The sequence below is a fragment of the Lemur catta genome, chromosome 1 (assembly GCF_020740605.2).
Source record: "Lemur catta isolate mLemCat1 chromosome 1, mLemCat1.pri, whole genome shotgun sequence".
In the NCBI taxonomy this organism is placed as follows: Eukaryota; Metazoa; Chordata; class Mammalia; order Primates; family Lemuridae; genus Lemur; species Lemur catta.
In genome coordinates, this window is record NC_059128.1 from 36,217,825 (window position 1) to 36,240,584 (window position 22,760).

The 22,760-nt window shown below is 39.7% G+C and overlaps 1 long non-coding RNA gene across 6 annotated transcripts in view; it reads right to left on the reverse strand.

The window, feature by feature from the left end:
- Window positions 1-1,227: 1,227 nt before the first annotated feature.
- Window positions 1,228-22,760, reverse strand: part of LOC123648357 — a 33,581-nt gene continuing 12,048 nt past the window's right edge. For 4 of the 6 annotated variants that reach the window (XR_006738591.1, XR_006738594.1, XR_006738593.1 and 1 more), the window contains 2 exons: window positions 4,270-4,604; window positions 1,309-1,500 (listed from right to left, as the gene is read on the reverse strand). This is a non-coding gene — a long non-coding RNA (uncharacterized LOC123648357). Of the gene's footprint in view, window positions 1,501-4,269; window positions 4,605-22,760 lie in introns of all 6 variants that reach the window. The other 2 variants (XR_006738588.1, XR_006738590.1) reach the window with 2 other exon arrangements.

Here is a 22,760-nt window from a genome sequence, read left to right on the forward strand (position 1 = left end):
CTTCTCTGTTTGGTTCTGGATTAGGGATGGTCATTTGAGAAATTTGTGGAAGTGACGGAGCCTCCATGTTGATGCTCTGAAGGTTAGTGCAGGTGCCAGGCACTATAGCACTGTGGCACAACTCATCTTGTCGCTGCTCTGCTGGCTCACCTAGCACTGTGGGGACATCACCTGGAACCACAGTTCCTGGAGCTCCTCCTTCAGCTTCTCCAAGTCCTGGGCCACATGTCAGTTACACTCCCTGGCAAAGGGCACCAGCTTCTCTTGCAGGACAACCCAGAATCAAGGCTGGAATTGTTGAGAGACAAAAAGCAGGCTCCGGTTTGTCCTCATGGGTTTCAGTTGTCCAGGTAGTTTGCCCTTTTCCATGTTCAGCTTTCCTTTTCAACTGCTGCAGAGGCAACAGCCTGGCATTGGCTCCTCTTCTCTTTCCCACAACTGCATATGGTCTAATCCCTATACTCAGTGCCTCATTCCATATCACTCCTGGTTCTTCTGCTTATCTAACCCAACCCTGACTGATACACACGCGCACACACACACACACACACTAAATTTGATCTTTTTAATGTGATCACTTGAGACTTCTACACATTTCTTCTAATGATATTGACTGATTCTTTCTGAGACTTGGAATGTCACTTTATCCCCTTTGACTTCATGTGTAAAATGAGGGCTTGATCTAAATCAGTGTTTTTCATTTTGTCTGGTCATTAGAATCACCAACGTTCTCATGATATGTACAGAGCCCCAAAACCACAGTTCATACCCACTGAATCAAAATCTTCAGGGGAGTGACCAGCAAATCTTCATTTTACATCAGTACCCTAGGTAATTCTTATCATCAGGTAAAGTTGGGGCAAGGCTGACAGTATGGGTGGGGGCAAATGGAAGCTGCAATCCAACATGTGCTTCACTTACCAAGCTATATGTTCCAGTGTCTAAGAGGCACTTTAAAAAATTTGCACAAAGGCTCATGGCATCCCTGAGTTTGGAAAATCCTATATTACATATTCATCATGGTCCAGTCTACGTCTGACATTCTATAATTTGAAGCCGTAGTAGCCAAACATTTTAAGCATGAGAACCCTTTACAATGTCCTAAAATTAGGCTTGCCCCTCCTCATATCTTCATGATAGTTACTCTTGGTAGTAATTATTCTTGGTCATTGTCTTAGTCAGCTCAGGTTGACAAAGCTATGACAAAATACTTTAGAGAGGCTAGCTTAAACAACAGACATTTATTTCTCATAATTCTGGAGGCTGGAAGTTCAACAACTAAATGCCCATACGGCCAGCTTCCTAGTGAGGGCCCTCTTCCTGGAGGGGAATGGAGAGGAGATATTTCTTATAAGGGCACATCTTAGCCTGTTTTGTGTTGCTATAACTATAGACTGGGTAATTTATAAAGAAACTAAATTTATTTCTTACTGTTCTAGAGGCTGGGAAGTCCAAGAGCATGGCAGTGGCATCTAGTGAGGGCCTTTGAGCCGCATGATCCTATGACAGAAGACAGAAGGGCAAGAGAGTGTGAGATAGCAAGAGGGGGCTGAACTCAAATTTATAACAAACGCATTCTGTCAATAGGGAAACTGTTCCCATGATAATGACATTGATCCATTCCCTATGGCAGAGCCCTCATGATCTAAGCATGTCTTAAAGATCCCACCTCTCAACACTGTTGCATTGGGGCTTTCTAACACATGAACTTTGGGGAACACATTCAAACCATAGCAGGCACTGATCCCATCTAACAATCTATGTACCTCCTAAAACCCACATTTACAAATACCATCAAACTGGAGGTTAGGGCTTTAAAATAAGACTTTTGGAAGGACATGATTCAGACCATAGCAATGATAATTGAATTTTTGGTATTGTTAATTAATAAAAGGCTACTATAAAATCAATAATGCTTTAAAATTATTGTTTATCTTATTAATCACTGCTATTAAAAGTTATATGTGTGTATGTGTATATGTGTGTGTTTGAAATCTTACTTAAGCTAAGAAAATGCTTAGTCATATAGACTTATACTCTTCAGGAATCCTGACCTTGGGAGTCATTGAGCATTTTAAGACTTTCACCTCTGAAATTACGTTAAGAACTAGTCAAGGAAATCAATCTCATTACTTAGGTGTTATATCTCATCTTTGATGAAAATGGGAATATCTAGCTTGGTCACTCACCTTTTTCACCCAGACATGTTGCTGAATAGTTTTTAGTTGTTTACAAAAATTATACTCTCAAAAATTAATTATTACAAAGTAATTGAGAAATCCCTAAACACAGAAACTGTCTTATAATCATTTATCACTTATAGTACTTTCTCCAGTGCCACAAATCTGGTAAACTTCAATAAATACTTATTGAATCAAAAACACAAATACATGACACTACTGACCTGTACACTTTAAAATGGTTTAAAAAATAAAAAATACATGAAAGGGGTCTCGCTCTTTGAAGATAATTCTTTCAAAGAAAGAATTCAGCAAACACTGTGCAATTAAATACTGATTAAATTTATTAAATTAAATAAACATCTAGTCTCTCAAGGTGAGTACTTTAAGGGATATTTTTAAAAAATCAGTTGTCATTTAATAATTACAATTTGATGTGGGCTTGAAGTTTTCTTTTCCTTTTAATGTAAACCCCATTTTACATACAAATGGCCACATATTTGGTGTTTTCTTATTCCTTGGGGGATTCATGTCCATGCCAGGTTGAGGACAACACAGCAAATCTGAGGCCATGGCTGCCCTCAAGGCAGGACCAGGCAGAGTTAGTTCATAGGGAGTAGGTAGCTGTGAGGGGAGAGTCCGTCACCACTGAGTTTGAATTTTGGCTCCACCACTAAACAAGCTATGTGACCTTGGGCAAATAACTTCATCCCACCTTCCTTATCTGTAAAATGAGATTGATAATGCCTACTTTTCCAAGTATAGTGAAGATTATATTAGATCATGTAGATGCATAAATAAAATAATATCATAAAGAATACTCAGCATAGCCCTAGCAAACATCTAGGTACCCAATAAATAGTAGCTCTTAATAGAGCCATAATTTTATTATTTTAAAAGAGAGGTTTATGTCCGTCACTTATAAATCTGAAACATCTATCTGCTGTAAGAATACAAGAGTTAGGCAAAATTGAAAAGTACAGTTCAGAGCCTGGGCCTAGGAAATTGGAGGATATAGGCAGGAAACATCAAAACATTAAACCAAAGGGGAGTTAATATCCAGGAGCCCCTATATCTAATGACTGGTGTCTTCATAAGAAGTGGCGAGGGCATACTGACCCACAGCGAAGAAGGCAATGTGAAGAGGAAGGCAGAGATTAGAGTGATAGCCAAGGATAGCCAGGAGCCACCAGAAGCTAGGAAAAGGCAAGGAAGAATTCTCCCCTACAGCTTTCAGAGGACTTGCAGCTCTGATGGCACCTTGATTTCAGACTTCTGGCTTGCAAAACTGTGAGAGAGTAAATCCAGTTGTTTTAAGCCACCAAGTTTGTGATTATTTGTTGCAGCAGCTGCAGAAAACTAATAAACTGACCTTACCTTCTTACCTTAACTTCTCCTTGATCCCTCCAACTACAGCTTATTGGACAGCCCCCTTTCTATGGTGTCTTACTGGTATCTTTTTCCCAAAAGCAGACACTGAGAAAAGCGCTTGGCTGAAGGTGATTTATTGAGGAGATGATGCCAGGAAGCACAAGTGAGGGAAAGGAGAAATGAAACAGGGAAAGACGAAAACCCAAGAGAGGGAACTCTGATGAGCAGTAATCACTGCGGGCACGAGAGGCCCAATCCTGTTGACTCTCTGAGGAACCGTGTAGCTAGAACTCCTCTCAGTATCTTCCGACCTTAGATTGAAGAATCGGGGCTGTTTAACCACTGACCACCATCCCTAGTTAGTTAAGAGTTGCCCCTGGGGGCGTTCCATCAGGTGGCATTTTAGTTCTGTCCTGTGCACGGGCTGAGCCAGCTCCCTGGAACTGGGTTAAAGCGCTCTGGGAGGAAGCAGAGAGGAGTTGCACCTGTCGGCACGAAGGGAGGGGCCCACCTCACACAGGTAACTCAGATGTGGGCCAAGGGAAGTCAGGGCAAAGCAACAGCGTGTGCTGCACGAGGCGCCAGCTCCCCCTGGGCGGCCTCCCCTCCCGCTGGCGGCCGGCAGTGACCATGGGGCCTCCTAGGGTTGCAGGTCTGGGTCACAGGGCGTCCCCACCGCCTGGCCTGAGCCCGCCCGCCCAGTCCGTCTGGAACTCACCTCTTCATGAAACTGTCTTCAGACTCTCAACTGCTTCCGCTTCCCGTCAGGATCCCGACGGACAGAGTGGGGCAGGGCCAGGCTCTCTCGAAGGAAACCCATGGGCTCCCTCAGCGCTAATTGCTTAATCAGTCCGTCCGTCACTGTTGGCCACGGAAACATTCGTTCCGGGTGCAGTAGGACCTCAATGCCCACTGGCAGTTTGCTTTCCTCTTGAGGGTCACTTGCTGAAACCTCACTGTCACAGGTCCAGTGTTGGGGATGTTGCTCATGGCCATCTTTGAAGGTTCTGGTCCCAAGGAGAACTCAGGACTCTTTTTGAAACCTATATCAAGCTTAAATTTGAATTAAATTTCATCTAAATAATACACAACACATGGTAACAAATAGTACAGAAGAGCTTACCCAGTTTCACTTTCTAGAGACAATTTATTTTAATTTCTGTTTTTAGTTCTTTTGGTGGTAACCTCCATAATTCTGGGGAGTATGCCTATACCACTATTTCTTATCAATTTGAAACAATATCTATTGACCCTCCAAGGTAAAAGATGAAAATGATCTCATTTCTTCCCTCCCCTCCTCTTCCCAATATTTAATATTTATATTCTTGTTCTTTTATTTGTTATCTTTGCAACTTTAAATATTACACAATGTGCCCACATAACTATTTCTTATTCCACCAACTTTATTTTGTATCTTAAATGCTTTATTTTGAAATACAAGTATAGAGAATAACATAACACCTATGTTACTTAAATATTTTGTATATATACATTTGTATCCATAAACAATGTATAGTCCTACCTTCTGTGTTTTAAAAATGTACATAAGTGGTATTATTACTTTGAACATTTTATTTTATAATTTGCTTTCTTCACTCAACTTGATGATTTTGAAATTTATCCATGTACACGTAAGTTGTAGTCTTTTCATTTTAACTGCTGCCTAGTATTCCTTCCTTGAATGTACCACGGCTTAGTTATTCAGCTCTTGTTGATGAAAATAATAGTAATAGTAATAGTAACAACAACACTGAGTGCCTACTATCTGCCAGACATTACTAAATACATTGCTTAACTAATTTGTCCCTGTAGCAATTCTCATTTATTTATGGGAAAACTGAGGCACAGACAGGAAGTCACATGCCTAAAATCTCAACAGTTAACAAGTGACCAGCTGGCTCCTGAGTCCTCTCTCTTAACCACCATGCAGCGCTGCTTCTTGACCTAGATTGATTCCTTTGAATCACTACATACAATGCTGCAGTGGGCCTCTTTGTGCTCATGTGTGAGAGATTCTCTAGGAGAATTATTGGGATATAAGATATGGGCAGCTTCAGTTGGTCTTGATATATTGCCAAATTGCTCTCCAAAAATTTGCTCCAGTTCACATTCCCACTAGGTTCTATTCACTTTGAATGGTATCCCTTGACTCCCTACTTTATAAAAAGTGAGGTGATTGTCATCTGATTATGTCTTCTTTCTTTCCTTTCTCCTACATTCTATCTTTTATTGGTTACATCTCACCTTTTACAGAGATAAAGTTGTCACATATTCTGTACAACCTTAATCAACTTTTCTCTGCTTTGGCCATAGGTTGACTTTAAAGTTAGACATCAATTAATAGTATTTACACACTTATAACCATTTAAATGTTTTTCAGTGCCTGGGTAAGCAGTGCACTGGAATTGCATTCTCTTCCTTACAGGTCCTATATTGCCCATCTGGGACCACATCAAATGAAATGATCATAGCACCAATAACTAACACAGTCTCTTCACATTCAGCATGCCATGTTTAGTTGACCAAGGTATTTTGTATAGTTTCCTCTGGCCTTTGGAATTTCTTATTGTCTTTTTTCTTTTCATACCATTTTCTATTATCACATTCTCACATTTCTCCTAAATGCTCTATAATACCATCTTTTCTACTGAGTGAGTTGGCTTTTTCCCCAAAAGGCTCCATTCTGGAATCTTCTCTTCTTCTGTACCAATCTGGGCTTTGTCCTCTAGGCCTGCTATACTGCTGTCATCCTGGAACCTTTTATCTGCCCCTGTTTTCCTGGATCTGAATTGTTAGTTGACAGATTGCTTGTCTTCTTCCTTAGTTTACACTCTTATTTTGCTGGAGTATATCCTTAAGTAGTGTCTCACAGAAAGGAGCATAGAAGACAGATTTTCCAAGTCCTCACAGGTCTGCAATGTGTTTACCCTCACATTTGATAGCTTGGCTGGATATAGAATTCTGGCCAGTTGTCAAGCAGTGTGTGTGTGGCGGGGTGTGGGAGACATGTTGAAATGAGAAGAATAGTATCTATATAAGAGGTCTAGAAGTCTTAGCTTTCCCTCAGATGACCATTTCAAATTTTTGGAGCACAACTGGCAGATTTTTCAGACCCTGGGAAGTGACAGCTGCCTGTGCTTTATGCACAAGAAAGGTGGGGGATTGTAGGTATATGCCGATAAGTATAGTTGTCTAGTGTTCACTTGCAGTTATCACCTTGACCCTTGGCCAGAGGTGGGGAACCTGCAGCCTTTAGGCCACATGTGGCCTTCTAGGTCCTTAAGTGCAGCTTTTCAACTGAATCCAAATTTTACAGAACAAATCCTTTTATTTTAATTAATACCTTTTTGTTCGTCTTTTATATTTTTATTTTATTTTTAAAATGAACACCTTTAAAATACCAAAGAATAAGTTTCAACAAAATAATCCTCCTAGATTGACCAGCACAATTAGAACATTAGTAAGCCATAAGGGCCAAATTTATGACTGTTATGCTTATGATTTAGTTCTAACTTCACCTGCCTGACTGGTGCCACTACTGCACGAGGCTGGTTGGTAAGAGTTTATGGGGGTCGAGTACACCAGTCTGGGAACAGCTTTTACAACAGTGCACCGTGTTTCTGTTTGAAGTGGAATTTGCGAATAGTTGCACAGCTTGACAGTACTTTTAATTCTGTCTGCTTAACAACCCATCATGTCAAAGAAGACCAAGAGAACATTAAAGGAAGAAAACATATTTTTTAATGAGGATTGGAATTTGCAATATTCTCTTGTTTCTGCTAAAGATCACATGATTTGCTTACTTTGTGACACTGCAATATCAACATTAAAGAAATTCAGTGTTCATCAGCATTATAACACTCATAAGGACCACAAATATTTTAAAGTATAGGGAGAGGCATGAAAGCTTGTATTGCAGAAATTAAAAGATGAAAAGCAAAAGCAAAGATAATTCTTTCAAGCAGCAATAAGACCTAGAAATAATGCCACTGAAGCAACTTTTAAAGTAGCTTATATACTCGGGGAAAAAAGGGAAGCCATTAAGTGATGTAGAAATTGTGAAAGAATGCATGTTGAAATTGTAGGATGCTTAGACCCTGATAATGTTTCAAAGTACAAACTGCCTCTTTCATGGAGAACCATAACAGACGGGCGGCATGAATTAGCTTTCAGCTTAACAGAACAATACTTTAAAAGGAAAAAAATATATAATTCAATTGTTTTGGATCAATCAACTGATGCTATTGACTGTGCACACTTTATACTTCATTCAGGTCATAACAGAAAAGTTTCTTTGCTACAAAGAGTTACTTGCTTTGGGCACTCTTGAAAATAGAACACGGGAATAGACATCTTCAGCAGCTTTCAAGATAAATGCCATGAAGTTGGACTGAACTTGGTAAATTTAGTGAGTGTATGTACAGATGGTGCACTTTTCCTGATAGAAAAACATGAAGGGTTTATTGCACAAATTTAAAAAGATATTCTCATTTCTTTTCATTGTATCTTGCATCAGGAAAATCTCTGTGCTAAAGCTACTATTTTAAGTGACATTTTGCAACAAGTTATAATATTGTTAGCTATGTTCCTGCAAATGCAACATGGTATCGTCAGTTTCCTAACATGCTAAAGTTGAATAACTAGGTATTCAATGTGGATTTGCAGTATCAACCTAAAGTTTGTTGGCTATCCCACTGACAGGTGTTAGCCAAAATTTTATCTCCGTGAGAACAGATAGTTAATGTTATGAAGAACAGAATCAGCAGTGTAAATTATTGAAAGAAGATTTCTATAGGAATGCAGCTTTTCTGTGTGATATCACGTCAAATCAGAATGACTTGAATATGTCTTTGCAAGGTAAAACTAAGTCTATATATGATATATCCAAGCATTTCTAAAAAAGCTATCTTTTTTCAAAACCCTTGTTCTTTGAAAGGAAATTTCAGATTAACATTTTCTCCAGTTAGCAAAGGTCATTGATGAGCAGGATGATATATGCAAATCATTTGAAGAATATGCAGTTGTTATAGGACTCTTAATTGGAGAATACAATGAAGCTGACTTTGAGAATCATGACATCACATTCAAATTAGCATTTCAGCCTCACCTAGTTGACATCACCAAGGCACCTAAAGGAACTACATATGGAATTGATTCAGCTCTCAGTAGATGACATTTTAAAGTCATTGTTTGATGCTAAGAAAGATCCAACTGAAATATGGAAAAATGCAGTAGAATATCCAAGCCTTCAGCAACATGCCCAAAAAATACTTTCTTGCTTTTCAACCACTTAATGCTGTGAATCTACATTATCCTACCTAACCCAAATCAAGACACCTTTATGGTCACAAGTGACTGATACCCATCTAGAAGATCAACTGAAACTATGGACCTCCATGCTGCAACCAAATATTCAAATGCTTTCCAACAAAAAGCAGACACAACAAAGTCATTAAAAGGTTAGTTAACTTTAAAATTAACAAATAAGTTTTCGTGTTTTGAAATTATTAAGTACACAGTAGATTTTTACAAAATAATGTACCTTTTTAAGTATATCTAATTGAATTTTCTTGAATGCAGTGTTATTTGATTACAGCTAAATTAATGTGGCCTTCCAACATGAAAGGGTTCCCCAACTCTGCCCTTGGCCATACTGATCATTCTGAGCACAGAGCCTCTCAGTGGTTTTGTCAGGTAGACTGGCTCAGCCACCTTTGTAGCCCCTCCAGGAAGAATATGTGAGGTGTCAACTTTCTCTGCCTCTTTCATTCAATAGTCTTCTCCGGTCCACTTTCCATCATGTAGAAATCTGTTGACCATTTTCTATCCCTGGTGTGCTTCCTGCTCTTTCCTTTTTTGTAGTTTTACTCTTTTATTTCTCAATTTATAAGCTCTGTGACATGGAAAAGTTATTTAACCTTTCAGTACCTCAATTTCCTCATATATAAAATGCAAAATAATGGAACTTGCCTGATTAAGGTTGTTAGGGTTGAAGGATTTAATATAAGTGAGGCACTAGAATAGCTCTTGGCACTCAGCAAGCTCCATAATATAAATAAGTTATCATTAATTTGTGGTGGGGTCTTGAGGGGGGTGGGAGACAGGATACCAAGGCTGCAGTATTTAGACAATTTACAAAGGGCTCTGGTCTCCAAGGAAGAAAACTCGTGGAATAAGATTACCTAATATGTTTATATATAGTTTACTCATCTTTAGCGTGGGGTCCCTTGATCCAGAGCTTCTTAAACTTTAATATGCATCATAATTACCTGGGAATCTTATTAAAATGCAGGTTCTGATTTAGTACGTAGGAAGTAAGCTCCACATTCATTTCTAGCAAGCTCCCAGGTGATGCTGAAACTGTTACAAGAGTGTAGGTATGCACAGGTGTGTGACCACCTGTGTATACTAGATGCCAATATGAAATATATTCTGACTGTAGGTCACAGTAAAAAAGTTTTGAAAAACACTGCCTAGAAAAATATCTTCCAGCCTTGCTCTGAACTGTCTTCACAAGAGACTCCCTGCATGCCAACCTTGGGAGTCGGGGTTTGATTTTATCCAGAAAGCAGGAGGGCTCCACTCCGCTCCTAATCACTCTGCAATAAAAGTGCCTCACAAATCTTCACAAATCTTCAGTCCTGTTATTTGAGGCCCCCTCTCCCCACAGCGCCTAAGATGTTTCCTGGCATTATCTGCATTTCTGTGCTGGTTTTCCCAGCACTTTGGGGCTTCTGACTTGGCGCCTCTCTTGCAGACCACCAGGGACCTCACATCCACCACCCCTTCCCTGAGGCATCCGGTTTCACTCCTTAGCTACTGGTTTAGAGTTTCTCTTCCTTGGAAGACAGGGACAGCTGGGAATGTGGATCTCATCCTGTCTGGGTTTTCCCCTGACAAGTGGCGGTAGTGGCAGGATATGAGGTGCTTGAAGACCACTCATGATACTATTATCACAAAGAGCAGAGTCAGTAACGGAAGGAACAGGTGCAGGGGACTGGGTTTTACTTTGCAGGCAAGACAGAACAGCTAGCAGGGCAAGTGTGGGAATCATGGATTTTTAAAAAATCAGTTGGGGCAGGGATGAACAGGTGGAGGACAGCAGAGTTTTAGGGTGGTGAAACTATTCTGTATGATGCTGTAATGGCAGACACATGACATTATGCATTTGTCAAAGCCCATAGAATGTACAACACCAAGAGTGAACCCTGATGTAAACTATGGACTTTGGTTCATGATAATGTATAATATCAATATTGGCTTATCAATTAATTGTAACAGATGTGCCATGCTAATGCAAGATGTTAATAATAGGAGAAATTGGAGGCGGGATGTGAGGAGTAAGTATATGGGAACTCTCTGTACTTTCTACTTAGTTTTCCTGTAAACTTAAAACTTAAAAAAAGTCTATTAATTTTTTTTAAAAAGTGGGGATATAAACTAACTTCACAGGACTATTGTGATGACCAAAACTGATACATACAGAAGAACTAAATAAATGCCCATAGTACCAAAAAAAAAAAGAAAAGAAAAGAAAAGAAAATACCCACAATTACCAAGTGTCCTATATGAATAAGATCTCCCCTCCCCCACTCCTTTCCCCAGAGGTGACAATTGCTCTTGAAGTGACCTGTGTCACTGCAGACTGTTTCCTATGCATATATATATATGTATATGAGATAATACTTTTCAAATACTCGCCAATATTGTGCACCCTTTTTCGTGGGTTGCTTTCCCTTCTTGTACCCCATCTACCATTAAGACCATACTATGAGGCTTTTTGTACCCCATGACCAGAATGGTAAGACAGACTGGTAGAGGGAGTGGAACCTACACCTTCTTACCTGGGAGTGTATGTAAAAGAGAAACAGATTGAGAAGCTCAAACAGTAGGGTCCTTGTTTTCTCTCATATCTGGGCTGAACCTTGGGGCAGGTGGGAATGTAATGACCATTCAGATAGGTACAAAAGAACCCAAGACCACTGGAGCCAGTGGTGTTTACCCAGTGTCTCTAGGCTGTGGTTCCAGCCTTTAGAGGAAGCCCCTCACTTCGCTTAGTGCCCCTTCTGTATGCACATGATGAGCATTTCTCTGGGATGGAAACTTAGATGTCTACTTACTGAAGTGAATAGTATGGGCATGGTTCTTATTATAAAACATAATATGTGCACATGGAAATAATCATTTAAATGGAAAGGTGTAAAATAAAGAGTAAAAATCTCACTCCATAATCTCCACCCCAGGCCCATTTTTCAGAGGTAACTGGTTTTCACTTGTTTATAGTATTTTTTTTTCCTGGTAGTCATCTACATAATTCAAATAACATGTTTATACAGTTTCCTGGTTTATTAACTTTAAGAAGAATCTATTGAACACTGCTTTGAAAAATAAAAAGTTTGACTCATATTAAATCCTCTAACTTTTGTTAAATTATTTTTATTTTTAGTTCTAGCAGCTATTTTTATATCTTTAGAAATACAACTTTTTTTGATTCGATGATGTTCAATATTAATATTAATTAATTAATATTTCTTTCACTGAGAAATATGAGGAAATGAGTTCTGTTCCCCTCTCTTTCCCCTAACTTTCGTCTATATTTCTATTCTTATGTGACCAAGGTTGATAATGTTTACATTCTCTTTTGTAATTATAATCAAATCTTACATGCTTTATTTATAGAATGATTCTTCAAAAAAATCAAAAGAGCATGTATAGTAATGATTGTGTAAATATTCTTTATTGCTGATTGGATAATGTAGCTTAGCCAGAAGCAATATATCAGAGGTAAATCATGTGGCTTAGAACAGCTCTGCCACTTAAGAGCTGTGGGACTTGGCCGGGCACGGTGGCTCACGCCTGTAATCCTAGCTCTGGGAGGCCGAGGCGGGTGGATCGCTCGAGGTCAGGAGTTCGAGACCAGCCTGAGCAAGAGTGAGACCCCCGTCTCTACCAAAAATAGAAAGAAACTATCTGGCCAACTAAAAAAATATATATATACAAAAAAATTAGCCGGGCATGGTGGCTCATGCCTGTAGTCCCAGCTACTCGGGAGGCTGAGGCAGCAGGATCGCTTAAGCCCAGGAGTCTGAGGTTGCTGTGAGCTAGGCTGATGCCACGGCACTCACTCTAGCCCGGGCAACAAAGTGAGACCTGTCTCAAAAAAAAAAAAAAAAAAAAAAGAGCTGTGGGACTTGGTATAGTTACTCAACCTTCCTATGCCTCAATTTTTTCCCTGAAAAAAATGAGATAATAATACCTACACTCATAGGATTGTTTGAAGATTGAATAAAATAATCTATCTAAAGCACTTAGCACAGTGCCTGACACCTAGCAAGAATTTTGATAAAAGTTCATTATTATTATTATTATTATTATGTGAATGAATCCATAAGGAAGGTGTTGTAATTCTTATGTTATTAAACTTGTATCATGCTAAGGAGGATATTCCAAGTACCAAGGTTAAATAGATTCTCTCTCTTGGCACTTCAGCAGTTCAAAATCACCCCATAAATTATGTTGCTTCAGTTTTAAAACTATACTTTTTGTATTTTCTGACATTTCTAATTGCCTTTCTATTGTCTTGTTCAATGAAGAAACATACAATAGCTTCCTCTTATCCCAGGGAAATATGTTTCAAGATACCTAGAAGATGCCTGAAATCTTGGATAGTATTGAACCCTATATATATTAATACTGTGTTTTTTTCCTATACATACATACCACTAATAAAGTTTAATTCATAAATTAGTCATAATAAGAGTGTTTTTTTGAGACACAGTCTTTCTCTGTTGTCCAGGCTAGCATGCAGTGGCGTCATCATAGCTTACTGCAACCTCAAACTCCTGCCTCAGCCTCCTGAGTAGCTGAGACTACAGGCGCATGCCACCACACCCAGCTAATTTTTCTATTTTTTGTAGAGACAGGGTCTTACTATGCTGCCCAAGCTGGTCTCAAACTTCTGGGCACAAGTGATCCTTCCACCTGAGCCTCCCACAGTGCTGGGATAATAGGCATGAGCCACTGCATCCAGCCCATTTCTGTTTTGTGATAAGAAAAACCAGCTGATCATTCTATACATCTTGGCAGATGCAAAATCAAAATTAGAGGAGATGGGATCCAATCCAGAAATCCTGAAATGTTCTAGGAATGAATATTCTTAGGGTGTAGCTTAAGATTTTACTTAATGCCAAACTTCCCTGAAGACCAGATGGGAGGGAGGTAGATATAATAATAAGACCTAAGCTCTCCATGGGGAACTAGTGCCTGATGTTTCATGGCGCTTTCCAACAATGCAAATGGTATCAGTTCCCCTACATTGGCTGTGATGTTTTAATAAATCAAATTATCAAAGCCTCATAAATGTAAAAAAAAAATGAAACAAAAACAAGTGAAGCAAGCATAGTTTGCCACTCTAACATCAAAGAACCCTAAACCATAAATCCATAACATTCGTTTTCAAAAGCAGATGATGAAAAATATGGAATGAGTTTCTTAGATTTAATTTTAAAGCAGCAAAAGTATGTGAAAACAGAAGAGAAATGCTGAAAAGCAGAAACAAGAGCAGAGGGCACTTCATTTTAGAATTTTTAGCTTCTCCAGGGAGCAAAAGAGCTTAGTCCCTCAATGTCTGGAAAACCATAGGCAAAGTTTGCAAGCTCTTTTTTTTTTTTTTTTTTTTTGTAGAGTCCAATCATTCAGCTCAAGTCAGTAAATCAGATACCCAGGGGGTACATAACACATTATTAAATCTATGCAAGAGTTCTGAGTTCATCAAGGAAAATAAAGAAAGGTGCCAAATGTCACGAGTGATTTTGCTGGTAACCAAACCATCGAATGTTAAATTGGTTTTTAAATCGTACAGTCTCCTTTCCTGCAAAGTTTCACTTGTAGTAGACACTGGTCATTTTGGAGGGTTAGACACATCTCATTCTCCTTCTGATGACATCCCAGTTTCCTTTCAGGGAATTGCTCTTCCCCATTGTGTGTAATCTTGGTGAGAAGCAGTGCCTACCTCCCACCTCCCACCCTTGCAAGCTGAAAGGGTCAGGTCAGCCTCATCCCAGCCTGTCCATGAGTGGGCAGCCAGAAGGTGTGCACATGACACAGGCTCACTCAGTGGGACACTCTCCCCAGCCTGAAGATCTCATGGGAAGTACGCAAGGATATCAGTGGTAATGAGAATTTATAATATTTGTCCCTGCTGATTGGCATCTTGAGCTCCCTTTCATCTGCCCATTTCCAAAACTGACCTTCTAGCCCTTAGTTGATCTGTCCCCAGTAGCTATCCAGTAAATCTGGAGACCATTACAATCTATTTCAGTTACTTGTATTAATAACTAGGAAGTCTGACTAACGTACTCATTCATTCAAAGAAAAAAATTCCCTGAATATCTACTATGTTTTGCACTAGGAATATGGGGATATGGTTCCTGCCCTCAGACTAACTATAGGGGAGATCGTTATGTAAATAGATAATTGAAATACAATACAGGAGGGGGTACCATAGAAATGAACAAAGGTCACAAAGGAATAATTCCTCTTAGGAGGCACAGGGAATGTTCCAGAGAGGAGGCAAAGCATGAATCTGGTTTCAAAGGACAAGTAGGAGTAGGAGAGGAGTTTGTTCTCACAGAACAGATGGGGCAGGCTTTCCAGGAGAGGGGACAGCACACACAACGGCATGAAGGTATGAAAGAACAGGTCAGGTCAGGTGTGGGGAGCTTCCAGTAATTAGGCTGGGGCAGAGTGTACGTCATGAAGGACCATGTATGCAGTGCAGAGGGATTGGCATTAAATAAATAGCCAGTGGAATGGCTGATGCAAAGAAACTCAAAAGCACTGCCCCTAAATACATGGGGTCTCAGAAACTAGTTGGGCAGAAGTAAACCTTCAAGTGGAAAGTAGACGCTTCAGATCAGTCATGATCTGAAGGACCAAATCAGGAAAAGTAAAAATATTTGCCGGCAATATTTTAAAAACAAAACAATCACTGTAAATCTCACGGGATTCCAGTTTTGATGATCTACTCTATTGATCATAAGAATGTCAAGGATTTAATTAGCAATTCTTATTAGCTGCTAAAATGTTAACACTTGGGAATATTTGAGAATTGCCTACTGTTGGGGAGATAATTCTCCATGGGTCTCTCACATTTCTACACACATCACAAGCAGAGACTCTGACTGCCTTTTGTTTCAGACTACCTTTTCAAGGAGGTGTGTGAGGTAGGCAGCCTTGTAAAATAGAGATATAGTGTCCCCTTGCTATGGTTTGAATGTTTATCACCTCTAAAACTCATGCTGAAATCTAATCCCCAGTGTGGCAGTATTGAGAGGTAGGGCCTTTAAGAAGTGATTGGGTCATGAAGACTTTGCCCTCATGAATGGATTGATTCATTTGTGGATTAATGGATTAATGGGTTGTTATGGTGGCTTTATAAGAAGAGGAAGCAAGACCAGAGCTAGCATGTTTCGACCCCTCACATGTGACGCAGAGTTCCTATCAGCAAGAATGCCTTCACCAGATACGACTCCTCGACCTTGTATTTCTCAGCCTCCATAAATGAAGGAAATAAATTGCTTTTCTTTATAAATTACCCTGTGTCAGGTCTTCTGTTGTAAGCAACAGAAAATGAACTAAGACACCCCTACAGAGCAAAGGGCATTATTATGCCCTTTGGAAAGACCCTATGGGAGATAAGAAGAAAGAATAAAACATGACCCCTACTCTCCCTATATGTAGGGAGAGGTGACCAACACATCTAAAATTAGAGTAAATAACACAAAAGAATATATAATCAAGTATACATTCCATAGCTAAAGATGGCTTTGTATTTATACTGTTTTGTTGCTTCACACAATGTTTTGAACGCTGCCAAATTTGAAAGGAGACAAAAGCCAGTGAGGGCTGGATGGTGCACAGGAAGCTTCTGTGGAGAAGGCTTGCCTGGGGCCCTGAAGGACGGGAGGGTTGCTATGAGAGCACAGAGGGAAACGTTCCTTGTGAAGTCAGGAATGAGATGGTTAAGGAGCCAAGTTGCTGGATGTCGGTTGCCTATGCTGTTTCCTGGATTTATCCTCTAGCTGTCCTAATCTCCCTGTCTGTGAAGTCTGGGCAATAATGTCCCCCTGCCCAGGAGAAGTTACAGGGATACAATCAGCCAGCAGGTGTGAAAGCTTTTTTGAAGTGAAAGCACTTAATAGACAAGATAAATAGACTGATTACATCGACAATTATCTTATTATTGCTGAATCTTCTCTGCTCCAGGCTAAATGTCCCTGGGCATCTCCGTCCGTGTGTCACATGTCAAGGCATGAATCCTGTCTGTTGTTCTGTATAACCACAGCATCATTTACCTATGTTCTTAAAGTTTAGTACTCAGAATTCTCCAGTTACAACCTGACAGACAGATTGGAGAGGGGATTTCACCTTCTTTGCTATAGGTGTTATATTTATGCAGCCAAAAATGTCATTAGTACCTTTACCTCTTATGGGCCCATCAACTGAAATTTCTTTTCATTTTAATGTAACTGCTATTGCATTTTTCTCTATCCTGTACTTCTGGACTCAAAGGTAGGAATTTAAACTCAAGCTTCAATTTGCTGTCTCCAGAGGAGAGCTGATGCAGTATGATAGTGATGGCCAAGCAGATTAGCAACCTCCAGGATGTGTGAGGTGGTGACCTAAGCTGGGCATTGTCACCCAGTTAGGAAGACCAGACCATTCTCAGTCCTGGTCTCCTGGTGCAGCTGGGCCTTCGGCGATCACATGTACACCTATTTCCTCAAACTCCTTATTCCTAACCGTCACCTTGTTCTAAGATGACTTTTGCCTCCTAACACTGGGCAGGAATGTCCTCCCAGGACACCTGCAGATGCACTCATCTCCACCAGCACCAATCCCTTTCCCCTGCCCCTGTGATCTAAGGTTATGCTTTGGCTTCTTACGGTCACCATTCCAACAACCCATGTTATCTCTCTCCTGTATCAGTAATATTGCCCTTCTTACTGGCTCTGCTACCTCAGCACAAAAACAGCCTTTCCTTCTTTTTCATAAAACCCATCTGTTATGCACTGAATGTTTCTGTGTTCCCCCTCCATCCTCAAATTCGCACGTTGAAGCTCTAACCTCCAGCATAGAGATGGGCCTTCTATAGGAATAATTAAGATTAAATGTGGATATAGGTGTGGGACCCTGATCCTATAGGATTAATCTCCCTATAAGAAGAGATACCAGAGAGCCCCTCTCTCTTTTTCTCCCCTTAGCTCTCTTCTCCTCCTCTTCCGTGCCCACTGCGGAAAGGCCATGTGACAACATGGTAAGAAGGTGGCCATCTACAAGCGAGGAAGCAAGTCCTCAGCAGACTCTTAACTGATACCTGGGTCTGACAACTGCTACTCCTTTAAAAGTCAATCCAACGTGTCTCTCCTGGGAAGTATTCTCTGATCCTTAATTATGATGTGGATATTCTTCCTTTGGCCCCTAAAATAACCTAAGCATAATTCCTTCACAGAGCTTATTACACTTAATGTAACCAGTTATTTGCCTGTCTTCCCCTCTAGACTGTGAACTGTTAGAAAACTGTGTCTTATTTGCTTTTATATTCCCAGTGATTTGCACATTGTCTGATACACTGTAGGCTTTCAAGACCCGACACGATAGGTTTTGTGTTATAAAGTGTACTTTGAATCTCCCTTTTAGGCAAAAGATACACCTTCAAATCATACACTATAAAAATTTATCATAATTATGGTTGTCTATCCTTGAAGGTGAAAAAACCAATTTATTTACATAAATTTGGACATAGAAAGTGCCACAAGTAGAAAAGAAAACTCATAAATAGATCTTAGAGTGAGGTTCAAAACAAAGACTATCAGACAAAAGCAGAGAATGTGTTGGCAGATGTTTACTTAAAAAAATACTAAAGAAAGTTATTTAGGCAAAAGGAAAATAATCCTAAATGGAAACATGGTAATACTGGAAGGAATGTAGAGAAATGGAAAAGGTAAACATGTGAGTAAAACATAATGAATATTGACTGTTTAAAACAACAATAATAAGGTTTTGTGGGAGTACAAGTATGCAGAAATGAAACACATGACGACAGTAACAACCGCCAAAACAGGGGAAATGGGTGTCTTAGTCTGTTCAGGCTTCTATAACAAAATACCATAAACTGGGTGGCTTATAAATAACAGAAATTTGTTTCTCACAGTTCTGGAAGCTGGTAAGTTCAAGATCAAGGCAGAGACAGTGTCTGGTAAGGGCCCACTTTTTGACTCATAGATGGTACCTTCTTGCTGTGTCTTCACAGGGCAGAAGGGGTGAGAGATCTCTCTGGGGTCTCTTTTATAAGGACTCTAATCCCACTCATGAGGGCTCTAACCCCATGACCTAATCACCTCCCAAAGCCCCCCACCCACCTCCAAATAACATCACTTTGGGGATGAGAATTTCAACATATGAACTTGAAGGTAACATAAATATTCAGACCACAGCAATGTACTTAAATGTTGTAAGTTTCTTTCAATGTCTGAGAAGTATTAATGGTACTAATTTATAGTAAACTCTAATAAGTCAAGGATGCATGTTTGTAATCCCTGTGGTAACTAACCACAAGAAGAATTATTAAAGACTGTATAATCAACAAGCAATTAGAGAGTGGGAAATGGAATAATTTTTTTGTTTTTGAGACAGAGTCTCGCTTTGTTGCCCAGGCTAGAGTGAGTGCTATGGCGTCAGCCTAGCTAACAGCAACCTCAAACTCCTGGGCTCAAGAAATCCTCCTGCCTCAGCCTCCCGAGTACCTGGGACTACAGGCATGCACCACCATGCCCGGCTAATTTTTTCTATATATTTTTAGTTGTCCAGCTAATTTCTATTTTTTTTAGTAGAGATGGGGTCTCGCTTTTGCTCAGGCTGGTCTCTAACTCCTGAGCTCAAACGATCTGCCCTCCTCAGCCTCCCAGAGAGCTAGGATTACAGGCATGAGCCACCACGCCCGGCCAAGGAAATGGAATAATTTTTAAAATCCTAAATTAATGTAAGAAAAGACAGAATACAAGAAAGGAAAGAAAGAGGAATAAAAAACAGATGGGACAAATAGTATTTGAGGAGGAAGATGGCAGATTTAAACCAAAATAGGCAGCCATGGTGGGCCTATTGTCTAGCTTACTAATTTCAGAAAAGCAGAAAAAGACAGCCCGGGGAATCAATGTGTTTATCATGGAGTAGATGTGCCGAGAGAGGTAAAAAGAAGACGCTTTGTGCCTTAAGAGAAAGATGGAGGGATGTATTATCAGATGTGCTTTCTAGCCCAATTACACCCCCTGTGTATGGGTTCTCTGAGAAAGTCTCCTGTATCCTCACAATAAACTCTTCTTTCTGAGCTGGCTTCAGGCTGCTCTGTTCCAACCTTCTGTTGCAAACAAATGACCCCTGACTGAGACAGTGGTCACAGTCAGTAGAAGCTGAGAAATATGGTCTCATCACATCAGCCTCTGGGGAGAAAGAACTAGTGTCTTGGTCATGAAGCTTCTATCACAAGAATGCTTTTATATTCCAGGTTCCGATTATGATGATTTCTAATGTTTTTAAAAAATATTCTGAAATGCTAAATAGCCACTCTTTACATTAATCTTAGTAGAAAGATGGTGGTGTTTACAATTAATAGAATATTGAAATTTGTAAAGTAAAAATTTTTCATGCTAAGAAAACAAAAGAAAACCAAAGGCTTCTTGGTTGATTTTTCTACCATGACCATCTGGTTTTGTAATTAATGTCTTGCCAATATACTAAAATGTTTTCTATGTAAATCTGTTACATTCTTGCTGCATTTTCAATTAAAGTCTCTGAATTAAAACTTTGTACCATGAGTCAGCAGTTAAAGCAAACATGTTTTTTCCATTTATCTTCCTTTGGGAAAACCCAGTCCCAAATGCAGAATGCCTGCCATCCTTCAGTTCTTTCCATCAATCCAGATGTCCATAATTACTTCTGTAGGTTACCACAGTGGTTTTCCCTGCCATCTGACACCATCTTTCCCATGATTGCCTGGGATGGCTTCTCCTGCCTGTCACTGTTCCCTATAAATACTCCCTTTCAACAGTGAAAACATAACCCGTGGTCTGCAGATCATAGGACCTGGAGACACCTCATGTTCATGGGTGGCTTCATGCATGGACTGCTATGCTGGGACAAAGAGACTCTCTTGATATCCCATTTTATAAGTGGTTGTTCTATTCACTGAGCTGTATCACAGAAATATTCTAACAAGGAGGGAAGGTAAAGTCCCAAAGATCATGTACACAAAAGCCATGAGATCCATGTAGACATTATTTATGATAATATCCTCCAAAGTGTGGCCCCAAAGCCCTAATAACACTTGTCAGCATTTGGTTGGCCTTAGGCAAATGGCCAGTTGACCGCTTACTTAGGAAACATGCTAAACTCAGCAGTGTCTTGTTGCCTGAGCATCTATGCCGGCAAGCTCTGCTTCTCTTGAATAAGCCCTGCTAAAAGCAGCTCACCGAGGGTGCTACCTCGGCCACATGGCCACTCAGTGGACATTGCTTTTTGCATGCTTCTCTACACACACACACACACACACACACACACACACACACACACACACACACACACACACACACCCTACAACCAACCTGGTGATGATAATGTAATATAGAACTTCATAAAAAATGTTACTAAAGACTAGTTAGATCAGATCATTTGTTACAAGTCTACTACAGCCATATATTATTCTAGGAGCTTTGCCTACGTTATTTCTAATCTTTGCCACAACTCTGTAGACTGTATACCTTTATCCCTATTTAACAGATTAGGAAACCTAGGTTCAGAATGGTTAAGTTAACTTGCCCCAAATCATATGGCTAGTTATTTTCTCTTACTGACATGGCTTTTCACATAGGAACATTAATCTAGTCTGGGAGTATTTGCTCAGGATTTGAATAGAGAAGGGAAAATCCTAAAATGACAGCAGGATAATAGAAATAACGCCTTCTTAAAAATTAAATTCAAATAATATGTTGCTGTACTGCTTAAAACCTTCCTATTTCACACATCAGAACAATATGCAACTAATGGAGTTGCCTGTTTTAAAAAGAGTTTCTTATTATTCATACGCACCAAATATCTATCTATCTCTCTGCCAGTGACCCTCAGATGAGCTGAGCATAAATGACTCTCAACATGTGGATTACATTTTTCTGGAATCGTATGATTTGTAAATGAAGGGGGAAAGAATTTAGGAAAAAGTATATTTGGGGATTTGATCAAAGCCAAATTACTCAGGAAAAGACTATATATATATATAATCTGTAACAGTTCAACTAACTCCCAAAGCCATCAAAACCAATGGCTTCTAAACAATCTAGGCCAGGCACATCAGAAAGAGTGAGATGAGACTTAAAAAGTTCCAACCCAATTGCTTAGTCTATGTTTCTAGAATTTTCTAGAAGCCAAAAATTTCTTTTAAGTCAAGAAAATAGGCTTTTAGGAAGGGCCTAAGGAAAAAAAAATGAGTGAGCGAAAGTAGGTTATCTTAACAAACAGTATAGTTGTGGAATACACAAAAAAATTATCATAGCTACAATAATAAACCCATTCTTTCCTCCCATTTTCATTGAAGCTGCTCGGGAAAAATTTTTTCACCTTCTTCAGGCTGAGGGGAAGTCAGATTTTCTCTCTCTTTTGTGAGTCCTTCAGTAGCTTTCCTGGGACAGAATTATCCTTACCCAAGCCCTAACCACAGGCTATAGAATCAGGCTTCTTCTTAATAATATTCTTTTTTGTTGTTTCGAGTTTAGAAATTAGTTAATCCTGTGACTCTCTTTTCATTGAAATCTATTGCATTTGTTTCTGTGGTCTTTTGGCTTGAGCTGACTGTATCAGTGTTTTCCTCCCCTGAATTTTAGGTTCATTAATTCAATCAATAGATGAATAGATATTTAATTTTGGTGCTATGGAAGTAAACAAGGTGATGTAAACAGAGGGTAACTGGGGGTGAGATGTGGGTGTTACTTTAGGTTGGGTGGTGGGATGGCATCTCTGAGAGGTGGCATTTGAGCTGAGAATCAATTGTTCAGGGGAAGAGAGTCTCAGGTCCGGGGAACAGTGAGTGCAGAGCCTCAAGGCAGCCATCAGAGAATAGAAAAGTCCAAAAGCCATCGGGGAGTTGAAACTGGTGAGGGA